The following is an 8,829-nucleotide window of genomic DNA, read 5'->3' as shown; positions in this document are numbered from 1 at the left end:
GGGCTGAGGAAATTTAGGAGTCTTCGCTTACTTTTTGCTTAGTGAGCTATGGGTATTGCTCATGCCTTTGTACGAGTTACCCTAGATAGTATTAATATTAAAGTGTGCAAATATTGATGTAGGAAGCCTAAAAAAAACCCGTTAATTTCCATTTAGAGTAAATTTCCACACGAAAGGATGTACATACGCATAACTAATGAGAAAAAATAAATGAACCGCTAAAAAGCATGAAAATAGACATGCATAAACAGAAATAAGTAAGAAAAACTATGGCAGTATTGCATGGCTCTTTGAACTAGTACCACAGCCTCCCTTAAGCTTGAACCACCATTGTGTATATGTGGACGTATATCTAGTTTTGAACCCTCCCCCTTCATCAGCGGCCCCCCCCCTCCCCGGAAAAAAATTTAGTTTAAAATAGACTTTCTTGGGGCGCATTATGGAGTGTGTGGGAGTTCCCTGTCATTCTGTAACAAGGAGACGCAAATGCTCTCCTCATTCCACTGGAAAAACGATGCTTTTGTGACTTCATTTCCAGCCTTGTGTGTTACTATCCTGATTTAATATTATGACATTGTACCTGTGTGCTCATTTCCCCCTGTTTCCCACGAGTTGAAATACATTTTCCCATTTGTATTTTTTATTATATTATTTTTCATTGGATGCTTTTTCCGAATTCTAATTATTTAATTACTATAATCACGTTTAAAGTATGTGACATGAATCTTTGTGTTTGTGTGCAAACAACTCGAGGAGGCAAAAATCTATATATAAATGTACAATGTAGAAATCCAAGGAGAGTGTGAGAAATTTCAGAATTACATAGGTGTAGGGATAGTTGATGAATCTGAGGTCCTGATGGGAAGTAGAAAGGCAGTAATGACTTTATTTATTTATTTTTTTTTTAAAAGTAGTCTTAGATACCTTAGCTGTACAACATTTACGAGGAAGGTGTGAGTAGAAGATTTAAGGAGAGAGCATTTGATACTTGATGTCTGTGGGCAGATAGAAAGTGATCGACATTTCTGTATAAGGTTCCATTATTCTTTAGCTCTATGCCAGTTTTATCTCCTCTTTATCTCCTTACTTTATTTTGTCCGCTGATTAATATGCTTCCTACCGCGAGTCCTTGATACTTTCCTACCCACGTGCCCAGATCTTTGTTTGGGTGAATCCGGTATACTTCAATGTTTCATACCACCCCCAGGTTTTTCTGATTCCGATGTTTTGTGGCATTAATGATCCATCACTGAAGTAAACATCTACGAATCATTTCAAGAGTTTCTCCATCTGTGAGAAGATAGTATCTATTCTTGGCACTTCTAAACACTACCCCAGTTGTTCCCTTCCTCCGCTACTCTCAGACATTGGGGTGGGGCAAAGTAGAAGGATTTGTGAATAAGATTTCTTTGTTATTCTGATCTAGTAGAATCTGGGAACACGAAGCACAAAGAAAATCCAGGGCTCTCAAATAGTTTAATTTCCCGCTACTTTTCCCAAATTGCATCGTTTTGTCAGACAATAAACTTCGTATGGGTAATATCACTTACAGTGAGAATTATGTGGCATACATTGGAATGTTCCTTGCAACGTTCTTAGGGCCACAAATTTAGTGGCTTTCTCTATTTTAGTCTTTTTAGTCTACCGAATTTCACCCCTTTTTACTTGGCAGTTCAACTTCTTTCAATTGATCTCTCTCCATTTATCACTTTTATGCGAGACTAAGTTACTCGGGCAGTTCCACAAGAGTCTAGGAATAATAATAATAATAATAATAATAATAATAATAATACCTGGCAAATGATGGTAGACTATAGCTGAACTTTATTTTACCATCTTGTTATAATGTAAAATTAACCTAACAGCAACCTTAGTTTTTTCGAAAAAGTTTACCCTGTTATTCTGACTTATAAATCGTAACAGATATAGTGATTCACGCAGTTCTTTTTTCTATCCTAGTTATTACCTCTTCCCCAAACCAGAATTAACCACTGTTATTTGCTCTCTTGAGATAATAACCATTGCAGCTACTTTCATTAAGTAATATAGAATGTCTTTATTTACTTTTTTTGAATCGGCTGTGATGAAAAAGGATGTTCCTTCTCAAGATTTATTTGTTCTTATGGAATAATTTAGTAATGGTCAAGAGAAACCGGCGTTGTACCAGGATAAACATTGCGAAGACAATAGTATTTGTATTTAATTTTGATTGAGCACAACACCGTGTTGTAAGTATTTATTCATGAGTACAGACCCGTTATAACTAGAGGCAATCGGCATTAAATTTCATTGTTATGGCAATGGAATAGTAGATCCCAGGAAGCAGTTCACGTTCATGGTTAAATGTAAGGCCATGTCATTAATCTTAACTATGTTTACTTGCACTGTGACTATTATACGAGGAGATAACAGATTTGGAAGGAAGTCATAGAGAAATTCAACAATGCTAAATGAATATTTAGCAGATGGTTCCTTTGCTTTTTTTCACTTCCACGCTGTTAAATTATCATGCTCTATCAATGGGAGCAAAGTGTCTTATGTAAACTCAGTCACTCCAGGAACTTGTGTACTAATGGCCCTTGTGTACTAGGGGTGATTCGGGAAACACAGATGAAGGTGGATAAATCTTGAGTTTTGCAGTATACGGAACAAAGGAATAATGAAACCAGTTTTACTTTATTGTATGTGTACACGCATGCATTTGTGTTATATGAGTGTGTGAGGGACTCTATTGTTGGGTAACATCAGTGTGGCATTAATGATTCCGTAGAAGATTGCCTTACTCCGCGGTTGAGAGCCTGAGAAGTAAATAAAATCATCCGCTCCATTTCCATCTTGAACCATAAGATTTTAGTCTGACAGGTCTTTTAGGAATCAGATGACAGTTCACGAAACGTCGTAAGTAAACGCTGACTGTTGTCTATTTCTCCAACTATAGATAAGGAAAAATTGTTCAAGACGAGCCAGAATAGGAGTTCCTGAAATGTGTAACTTACGTATGTAGATAAAAGTCCAAACAGGCCCTGAATTGTCAGGAGACCAAGCCTTTTCCCAAAAGGAAAATATGAACCATAAGATTTGAACGATGAAAAATGTTTTCTTTTCGAAGAAAGAAAACTGCTGCCAGTGAGATGTTGAAGAAAACCAAGATATATGGCAATATTTTCTTTTGTTTTGCCTTATTCTCTTCGGGATATCTCCACAGGAATTCACCACAGCGGCTACTCCTACATTTATACTTTTAAGTGGTAAATCTTGAAGAGACCCCCCCCCCAGCAAACTAAACCGCGGGAACATTAGCCCATAAATAACAAACATAGATGTCTCATCAATAAGGCATCGAATCTCCATACACATACGCACACACACACACAAAATACGCCATTCACCTTCTATCTTTCAACTTAAGGTTATTGACCTTTCCTATCCAATAACGCTTTTTACTCCGCTTATTCAGAACTCCGAGTTATACACTCATTTTACCAACCTATCGGCCTCCATGCGTTGCACATTATCAAACCTTCTCAGAGCAACCTGATTCCACCTTTCAGTTTCACCTAACATTTTACCGTTTTATATATATCATGTTTATATATATATATTATGATTATGATCACATGGACACGTGATTCGTTTACCACACAACGCCAGAGGTGAACAAATAAGAGACTGGGTTTAGGTTCTGACTGATTTCGACTTTATTTCCGAGTCATTCGTATGTATAATATATATATATATATATATATATATATATATATATATATATATATATATACAGTATATATATATATATATATGTGTGTGTGTGTGTGTGTGTATGTATGTATGTATATATATTGTGTTAACAACGTCATAACTCCTCAGACTACTGACACTTTGGATACGCTCACCACTGGCAGCCTGGATTACATAGAAAATTAAATTTAGCAGCTCCTTCGTTTGCGGGATTTGCACGCTAGCAGAAGTGAGGTTACCACTTAGGACCTCATTCTACGATAGGGGATAAGAATTTATTCTACTTACATATATCTTTCAACATAGGTACGTTTTTACCAGACCAGTAGATTTATTTTAAGAGGAATATGGAAGTTAAAACATCAAAAATCGTATCGTGTTCTAATCTCCACGTACGGATTGCAGAATCATGTAAAAAGTTTATCGCTACTTTTCTCTGATTAATTTATCAGTTTATAATACAATTCGCAGTAAATTGTTTTTGTTATATAATCATTGCAGAGATCACTCTCGAATTCATGGTAGAAGAGGTACTGGGGACCTGTTGTCCCGATCCTTCATTTATGGAAAGGATTCTTTGAGAGATAAACTATATTTCCATAACGATCATACCTAAAAAGAAAAGATTAATGAATTGTACATCATTAACCGTTTTAGCGTACACCACGCCGCTAAGTTATCTTCAGGAACTTGTTTTTCCTGAAGGCATGATTGGTAATACTACACTCAACTCTTAATTGAAAAAGTCAGGCTTAGATGAAGAAATGGTGACAATAAGGAAGATTCTAAAAGGCAGTGCTCGTACACGTAAGAGAATTTTTTTTATTTCTTCAGTACAAACCGTCTATTTAAGGATCATGTTTCGTGGACACTTTTAAGACTGACAAAATGTTAAAATCAAAATGTTACGTTTATTTCATTCTTATGTAGAGACACGGTTGTTTGTAGCTGCAGATCTTCGGCTAAAGGACTGAACGAGATTACCTTCTGTTGCATGTAACTCCAGGTCTCCCAACAACAAGGTGTACAAGCTATAAAAAGCCTTGCAAGGATGTAGTCTTGTGGCAGACTACTTAATTAAATGTACAGGGACATCCCTTGAAAGGTAAAACGAACTTCTGGGTGCCTTAGGTTGGCAGAAGGAACTCCCTGTATGTCTTGACAGAAGCTACAGTATCCCAACGACTCTTCAAGCTGCTCTGATATATTTTGCGACTGATAAAGATGATTCCACCTAAAAGAGTGACTGGATAAACGTTGATAACTCTCAGTCTCCTCAGATCTTGCCTTAGAGTGCGCCGAAGCTCCAAGTGTGATGGTGTTGTTTTGGGAGAGGCACAATAACAACCGTTTGATCCTACAGAGGCCACGAAATAATGAGCACACCAGTTATGTTGGAGGATACCATTCATTCATAGTTTTCCTGTGGTGAACATGAACTAGAATTGACTGATGCAGAACGTACTGTGGTTTTTAATTGTAATTGGAAATGTGTTCGCAAAGATTTGATTTCTTAAGACTCACTATCAGCGTTTGTGAATAACTTTTTCCATACCTTTTTTTTTTTTATAGATCTCTCCACTTTTGTTAGTATTGTTAACGTACCAAACACATGTTTACAATTACTAGGTTAATATATGAACAGAGAGCTACCTAAGTTATGAAAACAGAGTGAGGTGCCTCAATATTTGGAGGGCATTTTTCTAATCATATATTTATTGCAGCATCAAAGGATTGTCAGAATTTCAGTTTGAGAAGGATACCATATGATTATTCTTGATGTGTTCTGTCAATTACTTGTATTTTCCATGTATGACACTTCTTTTTTACTTTTCTTTTGAATAATTTACGTTAGTTTAAAACTTGGTAATAAGGGTAGTAATGTAGAATACACTTCTAGGGAAGAGTGCCGCAAGTGCAAACCATGATGACTTTGTTGGTTACAATTATTATGACTGGAAAGAATCAGTGGATATTCCTATAAACGGTTCACCACCTTTTGACTGTTTGAAACTGATTATTAAACTGACGTTTTCTTCCTATATGCAATGACTTGTGAGTGCTGATATTGAATAATAAACCATGATGGTGCTGGCTGGGCTCCTGAAGGCACCAGAAGAGTTGGAAGACCGATACTTTCTTGGATGAGAAGAGTGAGATGGCGATGATGGAGAGGACAGGAAATTGGGGTTAGTGAGAGTACAAACAAGAAATGAGTGGCGGACTTTCACAGAAGTCCTATGCGTTACATGTTGTTGGGGATGCTGATAATGATGGTGAAAATTTTATAAGCTTGCCTACAACAACGCCTGTTACATATCATTTATTATGATTTATCTCAGTGAATAACGAGTGTCTCCTATTTCTTAAACAAGTTTCTTTCAGAGTACAGAGAGAGAGAGAGAGAGAGAGAGAGAGAGAGAGAGAGAGAGAGAGAGAGAGAGAGAACTAGGTCGTGAAAAATTCTGGAGAATGAATTTATTACGGTAGGCAGCTCGCACACAGACGAAACCAATAGCATGAAACCGCAATTAGTTGCTTAACGTCTGACATAGGTTTCTGGTCGAGCTGCAGTTGGTTGCATTACGTTCACGTAATTTTGAATATTAACAAACTTCTTGTAAGGATCTCTTTTATTTTTGTAAACGTAGTCCATTTTATTCCCCTTTAAAAACAGTTCTCATTTAATAGAAAGAATGAATATGTTGTGGCAAGCATTTAACTTGTATTACGTGTGATGAGTTAATAAACTGTTGTATTTACCCGAATGTTATCGAAAGTCAGTCTTGAACGTTGATGGCTTTTCTGTAATTTGTGTCCTTGAAAGTTTTGGGGTCCACCTAACGAACTAGTTAAATAAGGTTTCTGTAGACATTCTTTAAAATTCCTGAAATTTTCCGGATCTACATCCAACTCCTGAGCAGCAATAACCCTCGCTGAGTATTATGGATGTAATAAAGGTGACGCCATGATCTTTTCTTTTTGTTTCAGCTCATGCACCAAAGAAAAACTACGCCGTCTTCATCCGACGGCGTTGATGAGTTGTTGAAACTAAAAATAAAAAAAATAAAAAAAAAGATAAAGTCGCTCCGGTGTGAGAAGCTTCAGGCAACCAACTGAATGAAACCAGTTGCGCACGACCGGTGTGCGAGCTACCTTTCTCTAGAGGAACGTTTTCCTAAATAATGCCGTACCCTTTTTCTATGTCTTGCAGGCAAAACTGCATTACATGGAAAAGTAATATCTTTGTTGTAGAGGACTGTAAGGAAGTGTCTCATAAAGTGGTGATTTTCCTCTTCTCCTTCCTTCTTCAATCATAAATATATCAATACGATAAACAAATGCAAATGAGTATGTGAGGTAGGATTTTCCTTAGCCATTAAATTTACGTGTTTTTATGGTGATTTTCTATGGCCAGAAGAAAATCGAACCTTGTAATTTGATCCACTAAACTGTCATTCAGAAAGTGAGAGGCTGGGTTGAACTAATTTTTATTCTTTCAATTTCCACTTTTATAGCAGACATAACAAATGGTACTGAGCCATTTCTAATGTTGTGTCAAAGAGCATTGAAAAATACAAATGAAGTTATCACTGAGGTAGCATGCTGAATTGTCTTTAAAGAAAAACTGTATCAGTGTTAACCTTTTTCCACGATCTGGTGTACGCTTTATGTGTGCGAGGACAAAATAAGACCCTCTCTTTTTAGTGTAATTCTTGATATATCCATAAAGATACACTGAAATCCTAAAGCACTACGAAATTTCTACATGGACTGAATATTTATATCTGGTTCCCGCAAGATCAAGCAGGAACCTGACATAAATAATCTGGCCATTTCTGACGGACACTGCTTCACCAACACACCACCAGGCTATCTACAACGTTTTAGTCTGCGAGTTTACCACAGCCGCCGGTTCCGTTCGGTCGGGATTTCAGTGCTCAGCCGTTAACAGTAGCAGTCGTATTGCTCACTTGTTTAATCACCTTTAAGATTGCTTCTTTATTCTATTTTAAACAAACAGCTTCGCATACAGCTTTCGTGGTGTCAAGTTTCGGATCGGGATAGTCGTTGTTATTTGCTAATCACGAGCATCGCGTTCATTCGTTCGCTGACTTGTAAACTCAGCCGGAATATTTACTTGCTCATTATTTTTATCTTATTTTGATTTCTGTTTTATGTAGTCAACGCTTATAAATCCAACATAAATTTCAGACTTACCTAATCGTTTTTTAAACTTGTTAATGCAATGGTCAACTTGAAAAAGGCATTATTGAGACTTCTTTTTCTTATATTTATTTCTTTGGCCGGTCTCTTCCTGATCTCTCGAGACCATGTATATGGCACTCGGAGAGTGAGGGTAAATATCTCAGTCTATGAAGACAGTTACGAAAATGACGAGGAAGAATGGAAGACCATTTTGTTCTGGACTAATTTCTTCGGCTCTGAGTGGGGAGTTTCGTAAGTAGATCCCGCCATACAAGAATTAATTTCTAAGCTCTGTGTTCTTTATTTGTAACTTAGGTAAATTTCAGCCGTAGATAAAAGCCTTTCTTCTCCTGTTTTGTCAGTAAAGTTTTGTTTTGATAGCATTTTGTAAAAAAAATGAAGGCTGTGTTCATCTTTTGTAGGGACAGAAAAAACCATTGTCCGTTATTGTTTCTCTGCTTTAAAATTGGCTACCTTTCAGAAGTTAAGTTTTTCTCATTGCTATCTTAAAAAAAAACTAGGGGTCATGTATTTTCAAGTGATGCTGTGGTATAGAATTAAAAACTAGGCTTCCGTTATTATTGTTTTCCTTCAGAATCAGACGGCAAATTCCCACTTTGCTTCACTGCCACAGAATCATGTGTCAGGTTTCCCTCTGTTGCTTTGCCGACATTCAGAACGTGGTTGGTTCCCTCATTCTTACGTTGCTAAAAAATTCAGAAATGTTTCCGTCGTTGTTGATTTGCTTCATAATCATAGATTATACTGAACTTCCCGCATGTGGCTATGCTTCTGAATCAAGAGGTTAATAAATCTCCCTCATTCTTTCTCCTAGAGAATACAGGTCATTACCAAATAATTAGAAATGTCACAGGCGGTGCCCTC

General features: G+C 36.9%; 1 protein-coding gene across 1 annotated transcript in view; it reads left to right on the top strand.

Annotated features, from left to right (window-relative positions):
- Nucleotides 1-8,829, top strand: part of LOC136847566 (alpha-(1,3)-fucosyltransferase C-like) — a 39,900-nt gene that overhangs the window by 20,395 nt on the left and 10,676 nt on the right. The window lies entirely within an intron of this gene.

Source organism: Macrobrachium rosenbergii, chromosome 17 (assembly GCF_040412425.1).
Source record: "Macrobrachium rosenbergii isolate ZJJX-2024 chromosome 17, ASM4041242v1, whole genome shotgun sequence".
NCBI lineage: Eukaryota > Metazoa > Arthropoda > Malacostraca > Decapoda > Palaemonidae > Macrobrachium > Macrobrachium rosenbergii.
Note: the sequence above shows the minus strand (reverse complement) of the source record. Positions and strands in the feature narration are given on the sequence as shown.